Source organism: Poeciliopsis prolifica, unplaced genomic scaffold (genome assembly GCF_027474105.1).
Source record: "Poeciliopsis prolifica strain line A6 unplaced genomic scaffold, Auburn_PproV2 SCAFFOLD034, whole genome shotgun sequence".
NCBI classification, from domain to species: domain Eukaryota; kingdom Metazoa; phylum Chordata; class Actinopteri; order Cyprinodontiformes; family Poeciliidae; genus Poeciliopsis; species Poeciliopsis prolifica.
The window spans coordinates 2,128,995-2,156,766 of NW_026562409.1; the positions used below are offsets into that span (position 1 = coordinate 2,128,995).

Genomic DNA, 27,772 nt, shown 5'->3' on the forward strand with positions numbered 1-27,772 from the left:
GATTTGTTGACAATAAGAAAAATACAGACTCTCACAAGAGTCATCCATAAAAGAGATACTTCAAGCCAAACAATGGAATGACCTTGGCTGAAAACCCACTTTGCGGAGGACAAACAGAACAAATGGAGAGGCTTTTATGTTTGGAAGCAGACGACAGTGTTCCTACAACGCCTGAAAGACCGACTGGTTTCAATTTCCTCCACCCTGGCAGCCTCACAACTTTGAATCAAGGTGGCTTTTACATTAGCTGCACATTCAGCTTCAGATCATATGTTGCCCACAAACAGAGATCCTATAAAAACACAAAGATAACATGATGTACTGCATTAGAACAATCACCGGAGAAAAAGGCCGAAAGTGATTTAAACACAACAGAAGTTAAGTCAGTCTGGTTAGTATGAGCACAGTTGGTGGAAGATATGAAGGAAACGTTCAAGAGCAGTTGTGACACTCATTGAATTACATGTTGACAGCTCTGTGTTAGTGAAGAGATGAAAGCAAAATGAGATTTTCAAAAGTGAATATGGGAAATGATGGTATTGCTTTCTCCACATTGTCAAAGCTGACAGTGCTATTACCATCACTGTAATGTCAGGTGGTGGCATATAGTATCCAGTTAGAAGGAAATCAGCAGATGGATTTTGAATATTGATTGTGTTTTGGGGAAGAAAAAGGTAAAACGGGGGAAAAAAACCTGTAATTAGAGTGGGAGTAGAGTGAAAATGTTCCAAACATCGAGGATGGGTTCAATAAACCTGATGATAAACTTCAGCAAGAATCATCAGTGGCGGCATCTATTCTGCAAAATTGTACAAATTTGAATTATGAAAATAAATGCACTTAATGGATCATTTTTAAAGTCAAATTGAAATTTGTGTCTTTTGCAAATCTGCAATTTAAACACGTAATCTACAACTGGATGTTACTACTGGCAGAAACAACAGAGAGGACGACAGGAAGTGGTAAGAGGATGATGTCGCAGTCTGTTTTTTAATCATCACATGAACAAACTTACTCACATGTAATTTTATATGTGTTTATTATTTGTGAAATTGTGCTTTTTCGACATGAGGAATATCGACAAAATTTTGTCAATATTCACACCTAAATCAAATTAATGAATTCTTCCTTCGTATGCAGTCAAGGTGTGTATCCAAATCCAAATAAGTAAGATGCACTACAAATAAAATACAAAATATGGGTTTTGAATCATTACGAGACGAACTTACCAAGCCAACCTGGTGAAAGTAAACTCCGCCCTGGTGTCAAGGTAGGAACTAATTGTGATTGATCCACATGTTTTGTTCGCACCCTGCTCTGACCCAACAAGCAGGATAAGAAATCCTCTCAATACAACCTGTTTTAGAACATAAAGTTGACTAAAAAAAATCTCAAAAAGCAAGAAATTAAGTATTTTAAAGGAATTCCATAAAAGATGAGAAAAAAAACATTTATGCCTAATTCATTCTTATTCAGAAAATCATAAAGCTTTTGGTTAATCTAACTACCAGTAGCATGAGAGGATTTCCATTCCCTTTAAACAAGCTTTCTATAATATAAAATTACATTTTATTAATTACTTTTTGGGGGTAAATCGTCTTGTAGATTACTTTTCCACTCTTTAAATGTGGATACCAATCACAGTCAAAGAACCATTTATAACTATTGTAATAAATGGACCCAGATTCATGGACATTATATATTCCATTACTGGAACAATTACCATTTTTAATTCTCATTTTTAAAAAGGACAAAATGTCACATCATACCCTTTAAAAATGCATTTAACGATTGCTTTTAATGATGTCCATACTTTTTTATAAATTTTGAATAAATGCCTAAATTGGGTTTTGTTTTAGCTTTCATTTATTACTGAGGTTTAAGAAAGATGTAAGATTTTAAATGTGTAAAACAAAAATGTGATCCTTGTGTTTTCTTTAATTTATTACATAATAAAAAATAGAAAACAAATATTGCCTTGGTAGCTTAATAGAATAATCTTCAGTGGATGCAGGGAAGCCAAGGGCAGTAAATGAGCTTAATGTGCCTTAAAATGGATTAATCTTCTATAACTAAATGAAAACCAAGAGTACTTCATCATTAATGCATGCAAGGAATAGCAAGTAAAAAGAAAACTTATTAAAACTTAGGCTGAAACTTCTATAAGCGAGTCGATACTTTTAAAGTGCAAGAAGGAAGAAAAAATGTCACTCAAGACAAAAAGACAAATGACAAAGTAGTCTTATTATTCCAGGACTGTGTGGTAATATATTATCTCTTCATTAAACATTTGTGTTGGATCTCCGCTCTAATTAGTTGGCTTACTTGTCTCTTTACGCTGGAAGTTGTGTCGCTTTCAGGTAGAGCCGTCAATGAGCCCGAGAGGCGATTTCAGAATGAATTTGTCGCTGCATTCGGTTTGACATTTCTCTCTTCGCTTGCATACGTCGACATTTAGGACGCCAAAACTGTTCACATGGTGTAATGTCTGCCAGCCTGACAAACAGCAGTTCACTCAGCCAATAAAATGAACTGGAGAACATGCAGGCTCTGCTGTCAGCTGCCTGAATATCAGCATATTGAGCGTTTCCTGCTCTGCCTTCGATACTCCAGTAAACAAGGACACTGGGAAGGATTGTCCCAGTCCTGACTTTCCTCATTGTTGGATTGTTTGGTGGTTTTCTACAAAGCTACCCATCAAAGTTTGGATTTTGCAGAGAATTCCTGACCCTTCGCATCGCCAATCAGAGGGAGGTGTCCCTGCAGACTGGGGCCGTTTCGGCACATCTTGGCGTGTTTTCACCCCGATAGAGTGGTAGGCAGACTTGCTTTGATAGGGGACCAGAGTTGCAACATTCGTTACATTTTCAGCTGCTGTGATTCATTATGGTTGTATTTACCCAACAGAACGTGCTCAAGAGGGAAACATTTTCAGAATATCTTTTAGAATGACTTTTGTTTTTTCAACCGGATCTTACCTGCTGCTACCTAAATGGCTTAGTTTTTGTTTAAACCACCAAAGGTTGGGTTAGTTGAGATGTCATTCCATCATATTCTTAAAATATGAACCATTTCTTCTTCCGTCAATGTTTGATTCTGCACCTGTAGTAATCAGCATTCCTATGGAGGGCAAGTTTTTATTCCTATAAAATAATATCCTAATTATTCCGCTCTAACGATCCGATATGCTTTTTTAAACTACCTGAGGTTTGTGAACTTTAAATGGCATTACTGACCATTAACCAGTGATTAAAGCAGGGTTTATAAACAGTGTGACTCATTGCTGTACAGTCAATACATATTTTAACCATTCAACCAAACTGCTTGTTCTTTTATATCTGACTGTTTATTATTACCTACTATCAGTATTTTCATCCATTTAAATTTTTATCTCATTTTTTATCTGATTTTAAACATAAACTCAGACTGGAGATTGTCAGCAGGCTCCTTGAACTTCTTTTGGCAGCCTGTCTGTATAGAGATGACAAAAGTCTCTCTTTCCTCGTCTTCAGCGAAAAGTTGCAATGCAGAAACTTTTTATTTTTTAATGCTGGAGTTTTTGCTTTGGCAGCAGAAATGAAAAATCGTCGTGTTTTTCTACCAGCAGGGTGGAAGGAAAACCCTGAAAAGGTAAACTGTTTTCTGAATTAATTTAAAAAATAGATATTAACTATTGCCATTAAGAAGGAGAAAGTAATTCATTTTGTAATGTTTTAGAAATGTAGTTGATTCAGTTATTTCTTCTGTAGTGTCGATAATATAAAATATTAAATATTTGTTTGGTGCTGCCAAGTCGAGGCTAATTTCGATATAAAACTTCATTAAGCAAATATTTATTTAAACAAATTCAGGAATAAATTCTAGCGCCAGTCTGTCTTGCAACACCCTGAACATGTTTACAACATTAAATCTGGAACATATTACGTCATAAATCCATAACATTGAATGTACTGCTGCTTATTATGAAGGTGGTGTTTCTCAGATAAGATCCCACCTTTAAAACGTTGCATGCTTATGCAGCCAACTTATTTATCCAAAGTCGTATTAATATATGCAATCGTTAGCGTGATGGAAATGATCCATCGAGCAGCAATAATTAAACTCTCCGTCTCCCTGATAAAGATCTGCCATGGCTGTTGAATCATCAAGCAAAACCAGCGATCAGCTAAATGTCAAAAAAGACATTTATGTCCACGGACTCCGTGTTAATAGCGGCTTATCTTGCGAGCATTTGGTCAACGCCGCGGTGAGCTGCAGAGGTATGCGGTTCTGTAACCTGCCCATGAGGAGGTAAACAGTCAAATTGCCAACATTAGCACGAGAATATCTGCAACAAATTGCTCCTGGCAAGGAGCTCAGCCCGTTATCTGATCAGATTTGACCACACATTTTTCAGTCCATCCAGCTGACAAAAACAGCACAAGTGGGTAATGTGCCAGGCCGGCTGACCTCGGGCTGTCAGAGCGAGCAGAGAGGTTTCCAGCACTCGGCGGCTCCTCTTTCCTCCCACTTTGGAGTTCTTAAGTCAGGTTCACGGTGAAGACTTCATGAATAAGCCTTAATGTGACAGAGAAATTGGGGATTGCTTTCTGCGTCTGGCTCTGCCAACAGTGTGATGATATCGACGACTAGATGGCGTGAACGCAGAGACTCCAAAGAGCGGATTAGAGAGGGGAGATAAGGCTATCCACTGTAATTAAGCCCTATCTCTGTACAGCCACTGAAGAAAATAAATCACCCTTCAGAGCTTGCCAGTGTTGAAATGCATGAACAATTATTCAGTAATTAATCGTTATACATACAGGCTCCAAACACTAATAGGACATATTTTAACTACAGCATTATAGTACTGCTAAATTAAATTAAATCTGAATGCATTTAAGATCAATGTAATAGATCACCTATTCAACCTTTTTTAATCACTCCAATGTAATTGCATTAGCTCCGTTATCAAGCATTTTATGACGTTCCCCCGTGTTAATTTCCAACTGCAGACATGTATAATTGAAAATGGAAATGCATAGGGTGTGGCAGCCGACAAACATGTCGCCTTCTGCTGCGTCCACATAACAAGTGGCTTTGATTAAACTACAACACTGAGGATTAAAGTTTCCAGTTTAGCAGAATATTTCTACTATTAGGTCATGTATTTGTTTTATTTCATTTAATAAATAGGTTATTTGCAAGAGCATAGATGCATCAATAAAATAAAAATAAAATGATAAAAGCTCTGGTCAAATTTTGTACTGCAGGAGTGTAAAAGGGTTTTTAAATGATCTATCAACTGTTCTTCTTTTAAAGTGTTGGATGACTACACACCACAAAACTTCAATTACTCCATAAATAGAGATGTGCATCTTCCAGTGTCTGGCGAGCCCATTCATTTCAAAAACCAATTTTTCTAATCAAACGGTCAACAGATTCTGCCCAAATTATGAGACTGACGAGAGGAACAGACAGTGTAAACAAATATCTATTTAAAACAATCCTAGAAGGTTCCATACTGTTTAAATTACAATTTATATTTAAACAAAAATAGGTTTGTCCATTTTTAGGTTAGCTTTGTCCAGCATTAGGTTAGCTTAGCCACAAGGTTTTTTTCTTAAATAAAAAAAAACACTAAAGAATTATTCAAGATATATCCAGTGGACGATGGATTTTTCAATTTATTCAGAAATCCCAGGACTAGGAATTGTTTTTTCTCTATAGAATACATTTATCTTTGCACCTCTATTTCGTTCCACAAACGTGATTTTATTAAACTATTAAGTCTTCTTACTGCAATCAAGTGCATAAATGCCATTAATTTGATGCATGACCTGTTCTTTTTTCACTTCATAAATATTAAATAGCTCAAAAACACATGAATTAGGTGAGTACAGTTCAATATGCAGTGATCCTACACCTATTTTGAGTTCAGCATTTATGGATTTTGCCATCAGATTAGACTTTGGCTGAAAGACTCGAGACCCAAAGCTTTGAGATTTGGCTTGGAAATGACTCCAACGTGTCTAAAAGAAGCCGAAAAATAAACGACTTATTACTGCAAGTCTGAATATGAAGTCCTTCTCTAAGAAAAATAAAAGACCCACATTCCTTCTGCCAACTTTTAATGTTCAAAGAAACTTTAAACTTCTTCCTTTTTCTCACCGTTGGAAACCTTACTGGTCACATTCTAATTATAAGCCCATTTTTAAAAAGGCGCCAAACTTATTAAATGTATTTTTACTTTCTGGGCACCTGGAAGAACAAGCAGAACCGAACCATCTTCTCTTGCTTCTTTTCACCCTTTAATTTCACACTTATTTTCTTCCAGCTGTTTTAGCAGATTTTAGCAGGTAGTGTTCCAACTGTTATTTGATCATTTTATACCAGATCTTTCTCTCATAATGAGGATTTCACAAACCAATACATCCTGACTTTAATTAACATGCATTTGTGTGTAGCTATAGAAACAGAATCATTTCTAACTTGATCACTGCAACAAATGCAGCATGTTTTGGGATATTAACATGAAAACCAATTTTTAAAACAAGTTTCAAAAGGACAAAGATTACACTTTTCTATTTTATCGAAGAAAAACACTTGCTTGCTTCATCCAAACAGATGTTTCCAACCATCTAATCAATGTGTAGAAATGAAAAGCATCCCTCGCCAGTAAAGAGCAACAACAAGGCTTTTTAATCAACGTTAAGAGCTTATATCTGGCAAGGCAACGATCAGAAATTGTTTCTGCAGATCTATATTTTTTCATATGTAGGAAGAATAAAACATGCCATTCCTAAGAGAAAATAAAAGGAATCAAAAGCTTATTCCCTTTTATGAATCAAAACATTGCATCAGCTGTTTCATGATGCAGTTATGGACTCCAAATGGGAATTCTTTGTTTTAAAACATTTAATTAGAGCTGAGTCCTATTTTGAATCGCAATATCAATGTATGCAATGGACTGTTTGGATGCAGTAATTGGCAGCAAAGCATATTTTACGTGTCCTGTATTCACGCTCTGCATATCAATGATGCGTTCTGCCAACCGTCCTTAATGGCTGAGATCAAAGAGTCTGGAGGGGACATGGTAAGGAAGGAAAAGTCAGGAAAATGTGGGTTAATCAAAGTTAATATTGCATTATTTTCTTGAAGTCACGTAGCCCTATTTCTAATGCACAGGGGAAAAAAACTTACTTTACTATTGTGATCACTAATCAGACTCTGGTAAAAGAATTTTACCGAATTGATGAAATAATAAAATGAGGTCAAATGTCACTTGGCACATTGAAATGATGACATCTGCAGGATGTGGCATTAAATTTTATGTTTCTAAAATATTTCTGAACACTCTAGAAACCATTCTGTGTTCTAATAAGTTATGCATGTCATGATTTCTTTTATGTATAAATAGGCCAGATTTGTGTAATTCAGATTATGCAGTTTCCCGTCGGCAACAATTGTTTCAGAGTATAAAACCTACATTTTCACTAAGATAACCAACAGAATATAATAATTGATTCATATCTTGTGTTAGGGAGGTCCAAAGGTTGAAATCCATGCACTTATTTTGCAGGAAACAAATTGGGATTTAACTGGTTAATAATGATCTGTAAATGCATTACCTTCATGAATTAAATAAATGATTTAAATGTAAGTATCCATTGAAACAAACATTTCTAGAGCTACCAGAAGTTCTCCATTTTGATCACAGTGGCATAAAGAAAATCTGCAACTGTGGAAAATAATTTAGCATTGAAAGCAAAGCTGTGATAAGCAGAGTAGAGGTAAAATGCCTTACATATATCAACCTATTATAAAAATAGTAATATTGTTAAATTAGAACAGCTGCTTCCTTATATAATTAGCAAGAGAGCGCTTGTATAAATGTACCTAAAAATTAATGTAATCAACAAAATGGACAACGGTTTGTAGAGGGAGTAACATTAGCTAATGAGACTATAATGACTTGTGGGAAAAGTGTGAAAATGTACATTATTGGACTAATTATTGTAATTTATGTTTGCATATATTACACATGTAGCACTCCTAATAAAGGATCCAACTCAGTTAAAAACGTTAATATTACAGATATTTCTTTTATGCCTCCTATATTCCACACGTTAATTTTACCGTTAGGATCTCATTTTCACTTGAAACCAGACAGTTCTGGATCATTTCTCCACTGTTCTGGTAAAAGTTTGAAAGAGGACCTGAAGATTCTCCACTGTTTGAAACTGATGTTGCTTAAAGCAAAACCAACAGCAGGTATCTGTAAAATTAAATCCAAAAGGCACTACTGCTTTAAACACCTCAATTTCTCAGCTGCATCACCAGCGATCATTAATAAGAGATCGCTGTACGCGACCGCTGCTTTAGCTAGGCTACCAAAGCAGTGTTAGATTAGCTCATTTAAACGCCTGCTCCACTGATGATCTGTCACTGGTGTGTTGATCATCTCTCTATATTTTGTAACTGAACCAAAAAACACCAAATTCCACACCACATCTACATGTTAAGGTTATCATCTTCCTGGCTAAATTTCTTGTTAAGAAAACTTTTCCTGACCTTATTATCTGGTTGTAAAGTTGACAATCAGTAGCAAAGCACTTCATGCCTTTTTCTTTTATTGCAGTTGTCCATTTAAGATTTAGTGCATGTAATAAGAGCTTAGCTAACACCAGTGGTAATCATCATTAGAGAGCAGCTTTTTGCTCTCCAGCAGGAAGACGCGTGACGTCAGGCTGAAACGGGTCCATATAAAAGACCAGATTCCTTTTAACACCCAGGGCTAGAAGACTGTCAGATTCAGAAAAAGCATGCGAGACACCATGACCAACCCAAAAAGATAAAAATCTGTTCCACTTTCATCCACAGCCTGAACAAAAGCCACCTCACTTCCTGGAGTCCAAAACTGAACTTTTCCAGGGAGTTTAAAGATGTGTGATCGCTGCGTACCTGAACATGTCTCCTTTCTTTAAAACTTGAAGAGCCTCTCTGCAGAGTTGACTTTGCCATCTGTTTTTTTTTTATTTTTTATTTTTAAAGAGAAGCCATGTTGCTTGGAAGCGACAGTATCATTCCAGTTCATGGGTTCTCAGAGAAACCCAGATATTTACTCTCCATTTGACTCTAAACTGCAAACATTCATTGTTACAAGTTGGACAGGAAAATCTTTTGAAGGTCAGCATGTTACATCAAACTGATGCAGAAAAAAAAAACTGAACTATTCAAAAATCTGCTAGCCTTGAGTACATTCCCCAACTTTTTCCTTTTTTTTTTTGTTTTCACCTTCTTTCCACCTTACCCTGAGGCAGTTGCTGAGTTTGGTAGAAAGAAGGACAGACAAGCATTTTGCCAGGAGCACAGAATCGCTAGATTTAAGTCTGTAACTGCTCGACTCCTCTAGAGAATGACAATCACAAGGAAACAAAGACGGCGTGATGGTTTGACTGACAGCCTTTTATGTCTGTTCACTACAAGGTCAGATGTACCCCAAATAGAAAATGCATGCGAGTGATCCCGAGTTTCTTCAAAGGATGTCCTTCGTTCGGCTTGAATGTTGTATGTTTTGTTAAGATGGAGAGTGTGACTTGTGAGTGGCAGCGAGGAGAACCAATCTAAAGTGTCGACATCAAACAAGAAGCCAAGCGGCATCAGAGTCCAATAATCTAAATATAATTTCGTGACTGCCACGACGTCAACTTCAACCTTGTCTCATAAATGTCATAAGGAGAGAATGTTCCGAGGTTAATTTCATCATATTATCAAGAGAATAAGGCAATTACCAACAAATGACAAAAAAGGGCAATTGAGAAGCAATTCTGCGGATAACTGACCGCGATATGTCCTCTCGGCAGGTGGCTATTCATAATACAGCAGGTGATTCATATGAATTATTTCCTACCTGTCATTCACTTTGCTCTGCAGCCAGAGTAATTGTAGTCCTGGAGATCTCACTTTGGCACCTACAGCGGGAGACTTGGCTGACCTTCCTGGGTGATTCTTTCCAAGCAATTATCTGCAGACATTTTGGGAAAGAAAAGAGCGTAAATATTCCATAAGGAACCGCAAAACAAATATTCTTCAATACAACAGGCTTGTAAAAGCAACAGGAAGGCGAGCGTGGTTATAGTCGGGATTATTGGGGGGAAAGAAGGTTAGAATCCCCCCTGTAAAGACAACAGGTGATGAAGGGAGTCAATTTTGAAGTATTTCATTTTACCAACAATAAATTATGCACAGAGGACTATAAAATCGACATAACTGGATCTAAACTTTACCGCTATTCAACATTTAATTACTTTTGACCATGAATTGAAGCTTCAAGTTGAAACCCAACATTAATATTCATGCTAAAGGGTCAAGTAGCAACAAACGGGACACTGGATTTTCTTCAGGTCTGCTGCAGTTTGGTGCCGGCGGTTCGTTGTTTTACAGGTCATGCTGATAAATTAAAACAAGCTCAATAATTTCCATTTCTATAATTTATTGTTTCTCATTCTTCTGGATGACTAAAGTCTTCATTTTTTTGGTTTCAACTACACCTTTTTTACAAAGACTTCATCATTTATTTGCTTAGTTTGGTTATTTAAAATGTTTTCCTGTTCCCACGTTAAATCTTCTTGTAATATTATGTCATTACCGTTATATTACTTTAAAATTGTGTCAAAACAACAATATTATTATATATCACAATAACTTCTGGAATAATTTATCATCTAGCTCCAGAATATTTTGTTGGTGACACCTCAATGCAAACGCTAATTGTGGAATAAATTAGATTTATTTGACATAAATTCAAGAAAAATGCAGAAGAAGAAAGAGGCACAGCTGAAACTGTGTGTTTGAACAATTTGCACGTTCAATGTCTGATAACTAATTTCAAGAAACATTTTGCTTTATGACACGTTGTACTACAGACCCAGGATTATTCTTTTTGTAAAATATCACCTAACAGCCAATTACTTGTAGCACTAACTTCCACACGCTGCTTCCACCTGATAAAATTGTGCAGTTCCTCTGGCATTATACTTCTCGTGATCCCCTGGCCCCCAAGAAGCGCAAGGACACATCAATCTGCTTTTATTCTGAGTGTTGCTGTTCCTCGTTCTGGTATTTCCCTGCATATGCTTATTCAATATCCAGGCGATAAAAACCAGCAACACCTCAATTTGCCTTGGAACGTTTAATCTCCAAAAGAAAACACGTCCACACAAAGCAGCGAGAAGCTAAGTAACGGCGCAGGGTCATTTGGCTCCAATGAAGTATTGGTAATAATGGGTTTCCATGGAGACTAATATGCTCTTTGCTGAAGACAGAGTGGCGTTCGGGTGGGACTGGAGGGAGCTGTGGGGCACCAAGATAAGTTCGCACAAAGAGACACGATGTCAACACACCTGTAATTAACATGTAGCGTTAAACTCACAGCGAGCTGCGTTGGGAATATTTCCCAATAAGAAAAGCGCTCTTTGAACTAAAGCAAGGAACAAATTCAACATGGTTGATGTTTGAGAAATAACCAACAAACATTTGTTCATAAAATTAAAGCTTCCTGCAGTGTTTGCCTTTTTCACACAAAAACATGTTAAGTGTTATGATGGCCTGGTGCACCACCCTTATTAAAAACCCACTTTCCTTCTGTTTTGGATTCTAAGGGAGCCAGTTTATTGCTAATTTTACAGAAAAAAAGCCCCTGGATCGTTCATTGGCTCTGCCCAGTAAATCCAAGCACCTGCTGTTTTGCATAATTTAAAAATTTAAAGAGCTCATAAAGAGATTTTTTGTTTCTTTTCTTTCCTTTAGTGCAGTATTTAAGTTTTGGGCATGCAAAAGTTTTCAATGTTACACAGCCTCTAGTTCCTACTAAAGGGCTTTATTCCCCTCCACAGAACACAGACCTCCTGAACAGCCTCATGCATCTTGTTTCTAGTTTTTAATAGTCGCCATGTCACTAACAATTAAACGACTGAATTATAGCTGGGACAAGAAAACTACACCAGTAAAGACTGCCGAATGATTAGAGGCTTCCAAAAGTGTTCACACCTCTTAATTTTGGATTTCAGGGAAGCAGATGGATGATTTTTGAAAAATATTTAAAATAATAAACCTGAACAATGTGGAATGCCTTTGTATTTAGCCTTATTTAGCATTAACGGGGGGAAAAAACTGCTGAAAACCAAAATGAGTAAACCTCTAATTGAAAATGACCAAATTACAGCCAATCCCTGTTAAGTGACTCTTTATTGTTACATGGTGTCACTTGTGAACCGGGATCAAATATATATATATATATATAGCATGGCAGAGGTTACACCGGGCAGAATAATTTTCACAGCAGAATCAGAATTTACAGCACAAAACATGATTCTACATATAAAATTTGGATGTTTCCCTTTAATCCGGCATTTCTGAATCCTGACCTCCCACACTGCATATTTTGCATGTTTCTCCTCTCCAGCAGACCTGATTCAAATGAATGGATCATTATCAGACTTCTGCAGAGCCTGATTAAAAGCCCAAGAGATGACCCATTTATTTGAATTAGGTGTGTCGAAGCAGGAAAACATGTAAAACATGCAGAGCAGGAAGGGGCTCAAGGACCACGGAGCACAAAACATTTTACTAATTAAAAGCTGAGAGATGGGACTTAAAATCAAGTTTTTGTGGTAAACAGTGAAACACAAAATTATGTTGGTGCCCAAATATTTTTACAGTTCACAAAAATTCACTTCTGTGCATATTATATTATGCAAAGAGTCTAGCAATGACTCTCAGGAAAAAAATAAATGTATTTATTTTGCTTATTTTTCTGAGTGCTTATCACTTGTTTTTTATTCTTTTGTTCGTGATTGAAACCAGGGATCTTAATGATTAATACATTGTAAAAGTATAATTGTTTAGTTGTTCAGGTTTTAGTTACTAGCCTAGTTTCAAATAAAGGAGCTGGAATACGTCAAACTTTGCCGGTCGGTTAGGGAAAAAGGATAACTGCCATCTGATTTTCTAAAAATGAATATGCAGGAAAAGCAGACAGCACTGAGGGAGGACAGAGCACAGAAAACAGAAGCGAGTGGCGCATTTCCGGTTTTTCAAAATAAAATAGATATATTTATTGCACAGACTCAAAGTCCAAAATTTACATAAAAAAAGAAAACAAAACGGTAAGAGAATAACAAAAGTACATAAAAATGATAACATTGAAAGGGAAATGAAATACTTTAATGCATTTTTTAATTACATAACTCACATTACTGTCATAAACTACCTTGTGCTAACCCAGTTAGCCGCTGTGTTAGTTCTTTCCTCTTAATAACTGCTTGATAGCAAAGCAACATTTTCTTCTTTCATTCTATATTATAGTTAGTTAGACTTCATTGCACATAATTAGCTAACAAGCTTCTCTTTTTGTGAGGGAAATCAATGAATGTTTTGTCATGATTAGTTTGATCATTTTACTTTGGGTATCAAAGCATTTTAAATTTCATTCTAAATAATTTCAAACTGATCTTTACCTTTTTACTTCTCACTAAATATTTATTTGGAGCTGATCCATCCCACTTACAGATATTTTTGTTTTAAGAACACTTTGTCAAGATAAATGAAATACACAACATTGTCTAATTGACCAATTTTTCAGCACTCATCAGAACATTTTGTGGAAAATTAAGACTCATGAAGTTAACAGGACACTAGGATTTAAAACCTGGGAAAAAAACTACAACAACTTACCAATCTGAAGTACAACGCAAAGTAGGACTCATTATACAAACTGCAGATAGATTAGGAGTTGCTACTTTTAAATGCTGTCTTAGTTTGATGCATACCCCTAAAAAACAAAATAAGTAAAACTTCACAATGGAGACTGACCCATTTCTTCATGGCAGAAGTTTTCTTGAGTAAGATGAATTAGAAGGAGGTCGTTGAAATGAGAAAACCTCAAAGTCAGCAGAACTTTTTCACATTAAAGTTAAACAACTTTTTTTGGGTTAACAAACTGCAACATTGGTGTTTAAAGTTAATCAGTTTGGAACCAGAACAGATGAAAAAGGCTGAATATGGATCAACTACTATTCTATACTAATATTTGAAAAGGTTATTGTCTGTCAGAAGTTGTGATATTCTGTCTTAAAATCCTATTTAAACCTACATATGTTCTGAGTTTAGGAGTGTTGAATCTTACCATTTAGACTGTAAAAACCCTACACAGCTGCCAGGGAAACAGACACAAAGCCATTAAGAGCTGCTTAGAGGTGACCTTTAATTTGAAAAGCTGATGGGGGGATTTGGGAAGCTGTGAAATAGTCAACATCAATGCTTCAGAAATGTATTTATGCGGCTGGACCTGTAGGTCAACAGGGTTTGAAGAGCAACAGGAATGATTGTAAGGAAAACAGATGCTACACACAGCAATAAATGACGAAGCTGTGGAAAAACTCCCAGTGAGCCAACAAAACCACTGTCATTGGTTACAAGGTTAGACACCTACGTGCTCCTGAGGAGAGTATTGATGTGATCGGGTTGGGATTTTTGCTTATCACTACCATATCAAGTCACCTTGTTCTTTTATTTTTTTTCCTCTAATCAAATGTCAACAGCATTGCTATCTAACCCTGATATGAAGCCAATTAAAGCCTCGTCTCAATCCAGGTGGCTGTGGTCTGCATCCTAATGTGTCGTCACTTCAGCTGTTAGTGTCTCCAAGGATCGAGTCATCAGCTGAATAAGCTTCAAAAACAACAACATAACGCCCAGAGATGAAAATATGAGCATGCAGGGAGGTTTGGCGGTGAACCTGGCTGAGGTTTAGTACCGAGAGCCTCTGTTTTATCGCAGGGTTGAAGGGAGAGGGTGAAGCTATTGACACACAGAGGTACGGCTAAGCCACTTCACATCCCAATCGATCACAGGTCCACTCCACTACAAGTGGCATTCCCCTTCTAAACAGAGACTTTCCCGCCTGCCTGCGCTGGCTTTCAGAAGCCGGACACCTGGCTGGGTTCTGGTCCAACAGGAGCTTCAGTGACAGTGCTGCGCAGCCCTTTGTTCCTCGATCAAAACTCAGTTTGAGAATGTTTTGTTGCTCGGTGTTTGGCTGCTGCAGAAGCAGGAAACAGATGGCTGGCTATTTATGGACGGTGCTGCAGAATCCAGCTCAAATGAAATGTTCTTTCAAAGGAATTCTGGCTTTTTTTAATGCCTGCTCAGGGAACTTCATAAAGCTTTGGACCGAGAACCTGTAAATGGCCCGTGACAATGAGATTATAAAAGATAGGCTTTAAAGTATTTGACATTATCAGATGGATTTTTAATGCCTCCCTCTTTACCTTCTTTAACTCCTGCTAATCTCTCCCAGGAGGACGCCTATATTAACCTGGACCAACGCTCTGCCCCTCTGGAAGACCGACCTCGTCTTCATCACTCAACCTATAATTACACTGCAAAAATAAAATCTTAACAGTACTTTTGTCTAGTTTTATGTTCAAATATCTTAGTACCCTTGAAATAAGACAAAACTGACTTACAAGTAACTTTTCACCAGAATGTAGAAGCTTGTTTGAAATGGGACGTTTTATGCTAAATTCATATTTTTGAACATCCATTTGGGTTTGAAAACAGCCAAAGTGCTTAAAATAAAACAAAAAACAAAACACCAGGGGGTTTTTGGCAATAAGTTCATGTTTTTGGTGTCTGGCTTCAAACACCTCCAGAACATAACGCCATAAATCAGCAGCTGCTCTTCACCTGGAGGCCACAGCAAAGCCCAGTCATTACCTAGCAGCCAGAATGGATCTCTGCCCGTTACGAAGCAACCCAAACCGAGCTCCAGCATGTTTGGTAAGCCGCTTTCACCGCTGCATGCATTGTACAATGGCTGTTTGAAAAGACAAGAGTTTTGTTGTCGACGTTTGACCCAGAAACCACTTGCTGTGTTCTTGTTAGTTGCACAGGAGGCGCTACCAATGCTTTTCAAAGATGTAAGGTTGTATAATTGCGTCAGACATTTTCATGTGTGAGTAGAAAGGCTAAGTTGGTGACAGAAGCCCTAAAACAACTCACTAATGATTTTGAGGAAAAATGTGATGAACATATTTCGAATAAACCTGAGACCTACAAAAACCTGTTCAAAGAAGCATAATAGTTAATAAAACTTTAATATGTGCTAGTTCTACTGGGAGGTTATTTTCCTTAAAGCCTGACATTTTTTCCATGTTATAAGTGAAATAATCTGTCGGTAAAACTAATATTTTATCAATATTAAGAAATTATTGGCTTAGAACAAGTTTCCATCTCTTGCTGAAAAGTTACTTGTAAGTCAGTTTTGTCGAATATCAAGTGTATTAAGATACTTGCACTAGAAACTAGACCAAAAATACTTGGTAAGATTTTGTGTTTTTGCAGTGCACCAAAATGCACAATAAACATGGCAAACATGACATACATGCGGATCTGCCCAGAGTTAATAAGGCTCCTTTAAACACTGAGGATAGTTACCATGGAGCCATGCTTATGGAGAGGACCTGAATAAACTGGGCTGTTTATGCTGCTGGATGTAAATAAAAATCAGGCCACGACGATAAGCCGTTCATGACATCCTGTCTGGCAGGAGGTGACAGTTTGAAATTACATTAATCCTTATCTATTCATTATGAAATTTGAGCGTCCGCATGTAGGTGTGGCAACGCCTTATCGCTGCGAGGAGCCTCGGCTGAATTCAAATTGATTTCTATCTTTGTGGAATCTATTGCAAATTCCTCTGCTGGCTGGCGACGCAGAAGCCAGTGACTGCTGCTCACAGGTCAAGTCAGATTAATCTCAGGCTATCTGATCAGCCCATCCCAGAGCTGGCGCTATGTGGGAGAAATATAGCACATTTTCGATTACAGCACTCCCTCTAAAAGCCTTTAGCTGTAGCGCATGTCTTTCAGTAGTTTGGAACAGAGCATTCATTTCATCTCTGGGCTCTTCTTTTAAAGGCTATCCCACTAGGTGCTATCACTAGGAGGTTCAAGGGCAAAATAAATCAGCGATGACACATCACATCGTTGTTATGTAGGGCGCAGAGGTCTCCTGTCTGCAGGTGGAAAAAAAAGGCTCAGGTTGAGAGAACACCTTTGTGTCTGGATCACATTAACAGCCTGACTCATTACATTAATAGCTGTGGCACCACAACATGCATAATGCCGTTCCTTCTGCGAAGGGGTTGCAAAGCGGCCTGACAGCGGAAAAAACAGCAGACCGTGATTAACCAGAAATCTATAAATGACACAATGTATGGCTGAGAGCGGGCGACAGCGGGCTTGCTCCAGAAAAACCGTCAACTGTAAACAGAGGTGTTAGAATTGTAAATAATATCTTTTACATCATTAACTTAAAGAACTGTGAGATTCTTTTGTTTGATTCTGGATTGCATGGTTTTGTAAGAAATATCTGCAAGAAGCTGATAAGCTTGCCAAACTAGAAGCAGATGCCAGCCGCTCTGGAGCCAAAACTGAGACAGAAAAAAAAACACACAAAGGCTAAAAGTCAACGCTTGTGACCCAGAGACACGGGAACTGAGCTTCAGACTTCACAAAGACAGAAGATCCCATTGTACTGAGGAGATTTCTGAATGTGCGTCAGCAGCTGGGTTTTTGTTTGCCCCTCCCCTTCCAGCAGCTGTTAATTTGTGTAGCTACCTGATCCTAATAAAGAGAGGAGCAGCAAGAGAGAAATCTCAGAGTGAGTTTGGAGACTGTCATAATCAAACTCTCCTCTCTTTCTGTCCTCATGAGTACAAATTTAATCACTTGTCTCTCTTTTCTTTGTGTCAGTGTTAAAGTGTTCAGGTTGATTGAACCTGGACAAGAGGGCAAGAAAAAAAAACTCTTTGAATTTTAGGTTGACATCCACCACTTCAGTTCGTCAACAAGTCCTGCTGCGCAGGTTGAGGTCTGGGCTTTGACTAGACCATTCTGATGTAGATTTGCTGCTCTGGTCTAGTTTCCAGTGCAAATTTCTTCAAATAAGACAAAAGTAACTGGCAAGTTATTGGAGCTTATTTCTCTTACAGTAAAAATGTCTCGTAAATAAAATAAACTGTCAATGGATCAAGAACTTTTTCATCAATATTAAGGAATTCATTATTTAAAATCATCTGCTCTATCTTCTGTATCGTTTCTGAATATCCGTGTCCAGCTATTCAGCTGTTAGCGGATCAGACTCTACTTGTAAGTGTTTTAGAAACTGCTAAGGAGCTAATTTACATTATATCTCATATCTATGATGAACATACTTTTCTTTCCATGACTAAACAAAAAGAAAAAGTTCCAATAAAAAGTTCTTCAAGGGACTTTCTGCCAAATTTGCTTTCAAAGCAGAAATGACAGCAATAATCTTCAGAAAGTGTCAGGGCTTCAGTCGCCGTCCTGCCTCCTTCCTTTATTGTTATGAATCACAGGAGAGCATGTGGCCGCTTCTCCCGGATCAGCACAACGTGGAAATTCTTCAAAAGCCCGGTCTGTCTCTACCCTCGCCCACCTCACAAGCACTTTCCACCTTCTCCGGCACCGGGGGATCTGTCACAAATCAAGAATGGGAAGGTCAATAAAAGCAAACCATGCCAGACTCCCTGACTGACGCATCAAAAGTTGCCACAGTGGTGCTAAACGCGCTGCCTTCTCTCCCATCCGACCAATTTAGCAGCGTCCGAGGGGAGCCCGCTAATCCATGGCTCTGAAAGAGCGCCTAATCAACCTCTGATTAAGAGAGCGAGCACGTCAAGGTGTCCAGCAGCATCCCCGCCGCCCTCACCTGCACCCTGAAGCCAGTCACAACAAGGAAATTGGGTTTATTTGTCCTCTCAGCCCTCCATCCGCCACGCTTCCTCTCGGATGCCTCAAGTCTCCCTGGTCTTGTTTTGGGCCCTTCATTCATTACACACTTGCCAATAGCAAATGCAGAGCAAACATTTAATTCCAACATCTTTCTTCCCTTTCACACCCCCTCTCTTCCCTTTTGTCTTCTTCTTTTTTTCTTTTTTTGGTGGTTGTTGTTACGAGAGTCCCCCGGGCGTCTGGGAATGAATTAAACATCAGTAGGCTGGTAGGAAGGGCACAGCTTCCTCTGAAACGATTGAATGCAGAGTGCTGTTTGAGGAGAGAGAAACAGTGGAGGTGACAGGGGAGGCTTTGCTCAGCACGAGGACGTGGAACCATCAGGGAACCACTCTGACCTCTAACATCAAACCACCTTCATGCATAGTCAGTTTTTACCCTCAAGTCTCTCCAAGTAATTGGGATTTCCCAAACTAATGAACAATGTGGAGGATGTTTATCTTTTGAGTTAGGGAACAATCTACTGCACTTGAACTTGAGGGAGATTTGTCAACTTCATTTTTAAACACACCGATATGACTTGGAGCGCATAAAGCCTTATAAAGCATTATATAACACCTTCGACATTAGGTTGCAGAGGCTATGATGCAGGACTGCAGGTAAAAAAATGGCATCTGCACTTCTCAAAGTCCTTTAAAAGACTCCGGCACACACAGTTAGCAGTTCTGTGGAAACCTTATAAGCAGCTAATATCCGACCTGGAATGGAGACAAAAAGTTATCAAAACAATTTTATTACCTAATATCAAAGCAGATTACCATGTCTGCCTTTTGGTGCAAATTTGTTGAAACATTGGTTTAAGTGACTGCTGCCTCAGTCTGACTTGATGTCCCATTATAGTTATATATGAATTGATACAGAGAGTAAGACAAAGTCATATATAACATCAATTAGCACAAATATTGTAAAAATTTCCTACAAATATTTCTAAATTAGCACCAAGAAACCACCAAAACAATCAGAAAATCCTGGAGGGATTTAAACAGTTTAGTGGGTTTTATCAATACATTCTGGCACAACCAACATTTAGATTTTTGATGTATGAAACTCAGTTTGACACCCTGTTCTAGAAAGCACAAGGTTACGAAGAGAAGTGATGCCAAGCAGCTCGCTGTCAGTCCGCGGCGCGTTTAGGGAGACGTACAGAAACGTCTCTGATGCGTTTTATGAAGTTGTCCCACATTGCTGGTGATTGATTATCATTCATGAAAGAGGATACTCAGACAGGCAAAAACTGGCCAAAACAAAACCAATACAGTCCATCTGCTGTCAGCTCAAAAACTGTTTTAATTAATATAAGCTTCGATGTATATTTGTTCATTTTCCTGCTGGCGCAGAGAGAAGCATTGCTGCAGACTCTCAGCTGTTATTTCATTTGTTTTCTTTTGGTCTTGTATAATTAGAGGGTTGATCATGGCACATTTAAAGATCCTGCTGGCGAATTATGAAGCATTTCAAGGTGAAATATCAGACTTTTTTCACCCCGTAAGTTGATTATCCCGGAGAAATGAGTCTCATATTTCAAGGTAGAGTTCAGCGAACTGTGGTCATGTGATTAATATCCTTCTCCAAGTCTTTGTCAGAGACCTAATGCTTGGATTTTGGTTTACAACATCAGAAACATGGTGTGTGTGCGTGTGCGTTTGTGTGTGCGTTTGTGTGTGTACGGTCAAAACAAGAACAAAAAGTCAAAGGCTTTTCCAGAGCGAGAACAGACTTGGTAGGAGTGTGGGTTAAAAAGGGAGCATCCATCTCTCTCCTCAGTCCAACTCCTCTGTCAGATATCGCTGCTATTTCTGAGCGACTTTCATCAACAAAGTACTGTTCTCGTCCAAGGCAGCACCCACACAAACGCACAGCTGAGGTTGTGTAATCTCTTTTGCATTACACATAAGAGACGACTCTTCCACTTCTTTGGCACTTAGCAACAAGAAAACAAAGGCTGCTGCTGCTGCTGGTGGTGGTGGTGCCCAGAAGAAACCAATCTCTGCAACATGATGCAGTTCTGCCGTTTCTAAACGCTGCAACATGAGCCGCAGGTTGAAATTTTACAGAGAAGGCAAACGCTTCACCGAGAAGGCAGCTGCAGCCTTGGCACACCCACACAGAAAAGGGGAAATAGTTTAATCAGACGCAAATGTTAGCTCCACCTGAGCTGGATTACAGGGCTGGTTCATCTCAACCGCAAGGACAGTCAGGCTAATTATTTCCCAACATTCCAACTGCAGGAGCGTCAATTCCTCCAAATCCGTTTTTTTACCCATATCCCACCCATGGTCCTCCTGCAGTTGCATTGGTTTTGTCCATTATCAATAAAACACACAAAATATTAAATCCAAACATTTAAAAGGGATGTAGTGCTTCGCTACTAATTGTTAAAACTACAACTTGATAACAAGGTCAAGAAAAAGTTTTAGTTGAAGAAAACATGCAAGCAGACAATATCAGACATTTTCACAACCCAATCTGGAGATTTCCCGATTAACTTTTTTGCCTTATCAAAGTTTCTCGGTCTTGACTTATCGGCCAACACCAAGTTTCGATCGGGTTCTTCAGAAAACATAAATAAAAAATGTCTTCCTTCCTGTTCTCTCCAAGAACATGCTCATAAAGATCAAAACTAAAGTGATGAAACATGCAGAACATCCAAACTTTGACATGTTGGTTCAGCCAACAGCTGGGATCAGCTCCAGTCATGAGGAAGTTGTCACTAAAATTGATCTAAAACTGCTAAATAATTTCAGTTAAGCCCAAGTTAAAAAGCAGGAACTTTGAACTAAATAAGCCAGTAACAGACTGAAGGCTCCACAGGTTGTGCAGCTGAAGCCTGGACTGTGTGAATGTGTAAGTTAATAAGCTGATCAATACCGCTGCCACATCATTACAGCACCAGTGGATCTCAGTATAATTACATCTGGGCTTTTTGTTCAATTAAGTGTGCAGCTGGGGGATGCGAGTGAGTTTTGGCCTCATTTCTGAAGCAATCTTGGCCATTTTAAATGACCTTTGTACCAAGCAAATATACAGAGAGCGATCAGTCATAACACTGTGACCAAGTAATGACAGAACAAATATTTACAGCTCATTATTTTGGGTTTTTTTCATTTCTGCTGCCATCTCAAGGCAAAAAATATACATTTAAAAAGGAAAAAAAAAGGATAAACTCAGAGACAAAGCATCCAAACATTTGATTTGTACTCAAACTATATATAACTAACATTATACTTGGCTATAATCTTCAGCTTTACTGAAGATTTAAGGTTGATTTAAAGATCTTCCATCAAGCTAAAGGACAGAAGTTGAATATTTGTTACTTTCTGATTTACCGTCACATTTACTGTGATTAATTTCTAATGTACATCTCAGAGGTTTTTTGTTTTAGTGTCTTTATGGTTCAGCTCTTCAGTCATTTGATTCTGAGTTAAATATTTATTCAAAAACAGATACGTATGTCTTATTGGAATCTGAATAAAAGTGTCTATACTGTTATAAAGAGAATGATGGATGTACGAATGACTCCTAATAAAAAGTTAAATGCAATAAACAGGTGACAGAAGCCATTGTGCGGTTGGGTCCGGTCAGAACCAGGTGGGTGTTTTACACCTGAGAGTTAAATTGCACCAGATTTATCAACTTTTAAGCTTCCTCGCAGCGTTTCCTAAATAATTGGGCAAAGTTCTGAATTACGCTTCGTCTCAGAGACACTTTGCAGAATGGTACCGCAGTCGGAATCAGGAGGAACAATCCATGGAGTTTAATTAGAAGGCCTGAGATCCCTGTCCTGCAGGCTTTATGAGTATGCACATTATTTAAATTCAGAAAAAGCACTTTGCACCGTGGTCTGCAGCGGTTCAGCAAGGCATCACCTCCCACTGCTCAGCCTTCGTTCCTCGTCTCTGCTTTGTATCAATTTGTTTTTTTGCATGTCAAGTCGAAAGGAGGATGTCAGTGGAGACAGCCTGCTTGTCTCACACACATGGCTGAGATAGCTGCGATTTATAACAGCAGTCAGAGCGACAGACTTCACTTATCTCAGACCAGCTCCTCTGCTCCTGCCCTTTCACTCCGCCAATGAGAATGAAGGTTGCAGGTTGGGTTATTTTGTCAAAAGCAGAGGAACCATTACAAATCTACACAATCCATCCTTCTGTAGGGCATGGAGCCGCTCCCCTGGCGCCGCGCTGCTGCAGACCTGGCTCTCCTCAAAGCTGCCAGTCCATCTTTTTCACGCCCAGGAACCTCACGGGGGGGTTGTTATCACAAAAGGCCAATTTGTTATCCTGGTTTCACTCCATCACAGGAGGCATTATTTGGGACTTTTATCTATCAAGAAAAAGCCCGTAATGTGAGCTGGAAAGTGTGTACTCAGTCATTATGCCACAGAAGCTATTGACTTTGTCTTTTAGCGACGGAAGCTGAATAAAACCGAGCAATTTCTGCAGCAACAGAAAACCGGCGACGGCAGGGACGGAAACTACCTTCAATTTTCCAACATGTGAAGCTGGAAACGCCAAACCTGACACCTGAAAGCGTCAACAAGATGAAAAAAGATTGATCTAGAATCTGTACAGCACGATAAACATTGCTGGACAATGAATTGTCCCAGAAGTTACTGCGATAAAAGATAATATTGTTGTTTTGAGACCATTTTTAAGTAAAAGATAAATGGTGTTCACACCATCCTATACCCATCATGTTCAAATTAATATGCAACAAATCATCAAGGGCTCATATATTAATGCTACTTGAGCAATAAAATGTTTATCTTCTCATTTAAAAGGGAATTGCATATTAGGATATTTTAATGGATGTCTAATATTGTACAAAAAGAGTCAAATGAAAAATCTGCAAAATTTGTTCATTTAAAAAAAAATCTGATTCAAAGATTAATCTTCAGAATATTCAATAGAGTAATTGATCACTAAAATAATAGAGAGTTGCTGTCCTGCAGTAGAACATATTTGCCAGATGATTGAAGTTTTGGAAAATCTCAACCAGAACCTTTTTCCAAAGGGGAATTTCTAAAAGTTGCCAAGTCAAGATATGCAACTCTGACGCTTCTACTCAAAAAGACACGGTTAAATAATTTAAATAAACCAAGAAAACCTTTTGAAATGATAAACTGGTATAAAATCCAGGCATTTTAACATGTTCTTCTGGACCACCAACTGCTCTGCAACAGCACACCTGCAGGATGGCCAATATTTCATAAACCTGAGTGCAAAGTCGTGATTTATCTGGTTCACTTATGACTGGAGACGCTGGGGATGATCGATTGGTTTATCCTCTAACATGAAGTTGCGTGTAAATAAATCAGGTAGGGAAAAAAGATAATTACTACCTTGGCAGTTTGGAGGGAAGACATTTTCTGGAAGCCCACCTTCCTGCAACGACCTTGTGCCCCTCCAGTCTCCCTGGCTCTGCACTTTGACCATCATCATCGCCATCATCACACTCGACTGACCTGCCTTTGTAAAGCTTCCTCATCTGTCTGACAGCCCACTAACAGCTGCACTGGGATGTTTCCATGCATCCATCATGGCCCAAACTGGAATTCATTTCAATCTGAGCCAGTCTCCTCCTGTGAGAGAGGAACCAAAACAACTTCAGAGCTGACCTTTCCTTACAAGACCAAACAACTTGACTTTAGATGAAGGCGATTGATTAGAATGACAATCAATGATCAATCCAGGCTTCGGTCTACCAGGAACTATAGGATCTACTGGGAGAACAAAATCACCAAAACAGACTAAAAGCTGAAGTTCATGGCTGATGATATGAGTAAGAAACACATTCAGGGCAACATTTTATAGATAGAGAAGTTTGATAGAAGGGACTAAGGTGAGTCTCTCAGACCTAAAGACAATGTTTAAGGACTTAAAGGAACAAAAACTACAGGTTTGTGTCTGGTAAATGTTTGGTTAAACATGCTTGTTCTTCATTCAGTGAAGTTACTCACAGTGGGTAGAGCATCCAGAAATTTAATCAAGTAAGAGAACCGGTACGTCAAAATAAAATCACTCTAGTAAAAGGAAAAAGTACAACATAGTAAAAATACTCCTGAAAGTCACAGTTTTCCAAAAAAGTCACTCAAGTAAATGTGAAAACAGAGACCTAAACAACCGGCAGAGGGAGAGCAGCCAGGTGAAAACATGGCTGAATAACCCACGATACACGGATTTCTGGACCACAACTACAGAGATAAATTAGAAATATTACTAAAGCTTTTCTTCTACAGACTCTTCCAGGCAGATTTCACCTACAGCGACACCTACTGTTTCCAATAGGAACTGCAGTGACTCTTGTTTCTCTGAAGCAGCTTTCAGCTTCGATGCACCACAAATATGGAACAAACTTCCTGAAATCTGCAGCCAAAACGCCGCTAGAGATCCTTTAACTGTAGACAGGAAATCAGGCCTTTTTAGAGCTACTTTTCAAACATAATTTAAACATGAATGAACATTTTGAAGTGCACCGACAACACTTGGCAAAACGTAATGATTCAGTTGACGTCTTTCTATTTTTGCGTTTTGTAAAACCTTTTAGTTGCCTTATTGCTGAAATTTACAAATAAACTTGACTGATCAAAAATCACTTGTCAAACTGGAGGCCCGTGGGCCAAGACCAGCCCGCCGCATCCATTTTTGGTGGCCCTCTAGACCTCAGAAGGCCACAGAAATAAAAGTTCATGACAACTTGTGTTTAAATAATCTCTTATCAAATCTTACCAGTTCTTATTTCTCCAAGGCCAAATTACATAAATGTGAAAAGATGTTAAATATAACTGATTAAGAATTACAAACTGAATCCAGAGAAAGCTATGTTGTAATTTATGAAATTAAAATTGGCCCTGTCAAGACATTCATGATCTAAATGAGGTACAAAATAAAAATGAGTTTGACACACTGGATATAAATCATAAAAGGCTCAATTTATTCACATCCATATCCAAGTTTAGTGGATAAAAACTTCTGATGGAAACTTTAAATGTTTAGGAGCTGATTAGCCTCATGTGAAGCAGAAAAAAAACATTCGATTAGAAAGAAAACAAAATCATATTTTCCTTCCTTCTCCTAAATGAAACACAGTGGCATTCACAGCTGGGTGCTGCAGCGTTTTCCTGTGAAACGTCTGTTTGCCTTCCTGACATCCCGGAGCCGGTCCCAGTCCGGCCCAATCACCTGTCACAGTCCTAAAACGGGCCGCTGCCCCCTCCCGCCCCCCCTTCACTGCTCATCATTACACCACAAGCTGTCAAATTAAAAACTTTCAGGCTGCGTGAATGCCTCCTCGGAACTTTCCCTTTTTCCCAGCAACATATTGCAGAGATAATTGAGGATATTAGCAGCCAGACTGTTACCAAGAGATGAAAGGCGAGGAGGGAGCTGTGACAGCTCCTCTCGCTTGTGGCGGTAACGAGGGACTGTCAAAAGTCTCTCTGTGTTTATCTCGGATCATCTAGGGGGATTTAAAACCCTTACCTTCACAATTCCATTCTTTATGGCGCGTCCTTTATCCACAGTGATTTACGGGGGCTAAAGCCCTGCGCCGTGTGATGAATGAGGACTCTTCACAAGGTGTCAGGGCCAGGCAGCGGCGGGCGCCGCCGGCGCCCCCTCCCACCCGCCACCACTTCATCTTTCCTTTGGCTTCCTCCTCTCATCCTTCCCTCCATCCCCGTTTTCAAATTGGACTGATTAGATGCTGACATATTAAGTGGGTTTGTCAGAAATTGTGAGTTGGCAGAAATAGATTTTTTCAGCCATGACAGTTAAACGGGACTTGATTTAAAGAGACAGGAAGAAAAAAAAAGAAGAGGGGAAACAACTCCAAGTTTTCAGGAATCTGATGGTCGACATTTTCTAATTAGGATTTTACACTGCAAAAACACAAAATCTTAGGGGTTTTTTTTTTAGTTTATTGCACAGATATCTTAGTACACTTGAAATAATAAAGCTAACTTACAAATAACTTTTCAGACAGATATAGGAGCTTAATTTAAGTGCATAATTCCTTAATATTGATGAAAAGTTCAGATTCCACTGGCAGATTATTTTCCCTCCAAGTTATAAGTGAAATAATCTGCAAATGGATCAAGTTTTATCTTATTTTAAATAAACTGAGATGATTGAAAGCAGGTCTTGTTTCCACATTAAAAAAAACTACAATTTTCAATATTATTAAAAATAAAAGTCAACGTTTGAAGTAGAAAATCTGAAACTGAACTGCCGTCAACAACAATTTTTTTATATTTTTAACTGATTCATTGTTGGCAGTAAAAGACAAAACTGGCAAAATGGGAGTAAAAACAGCAAATTTTCCAGATGTAGAATAAAACAATATCGCTGTTCAGGGTAAAAATAAAAAGTTTTGGCACATTACCAACAGCCTCCAAGTCTCTAAAAAGTTTACCCACCCTTTCCAGAAACATAAATAAGTTGTACAACATTAAATGCGTCAGTCCTTAAGGGTCGCTGTCCTACCAGGCGTAATTACTATAATTATTGATTCAGGTGTGTTAAAGCAGAGCAACTTCTTTAAGGGGCCCCTGAGGGCCTGGTTTACTGTAAAAACATCACGGCTCACAAGTGACTCATTTTAAAAACTTTTCTTCTTATTAGAAATATAAAGGGAGTCTCATAGAAGTTGGTGCAGCGATAAAGGACCAAAACAAGCTGCAGTGACGCTCTGATTTAATTAACCCCGTCTCCTTCACACTCATCATACCTGCTGTGTGTGAAAACCACCAACACTCCAGAACCAAGTTTCCAGTCCCAGACCCTCGTCAGCGCTGCCAACATGTTGCTGCGACTCCTGGACCTGATTGGAGGAGGAGGCAGAGCTTCAGAGTCTCTGCTGCTCGTTAGCAGCAAGCCGCTGCAGCGGCTCTCTGCTGGCAGCCGCGGCTCTGT

At 38.7% G+C, this 27,772-nt stretch overlaps 1 protein-coding gene across 16 annotated transcripts in view; it reads right to left on the reverse strand.

The window, feature by feature from the left end:
• Positions 1-27,772, reverse strand: part of rbfox3a (RNA binding fox-1 homolog 3a) — a 514,332-nt gene that overhangs the window by 425,303 nt on the left and 61,257 nt on the right. For 10 of the 16 annotated variants that reach the window (XM_055052121.1, XM_055052124.1, XM_055052118.1 and 7 more), the window contains 2 exons: positions 24,325-24,441; positions 9,893-10,006 (listed from right to left, as the gene is read on the reverse strand). The gene's annotated coding sequence lies outside the window, so the exon portion shown is untranslated. The other 6 variants (XM_055052111.1, XM_055052109.1, XM_055052115.1 and 3 more) reach the window with 4 other exon arrangements.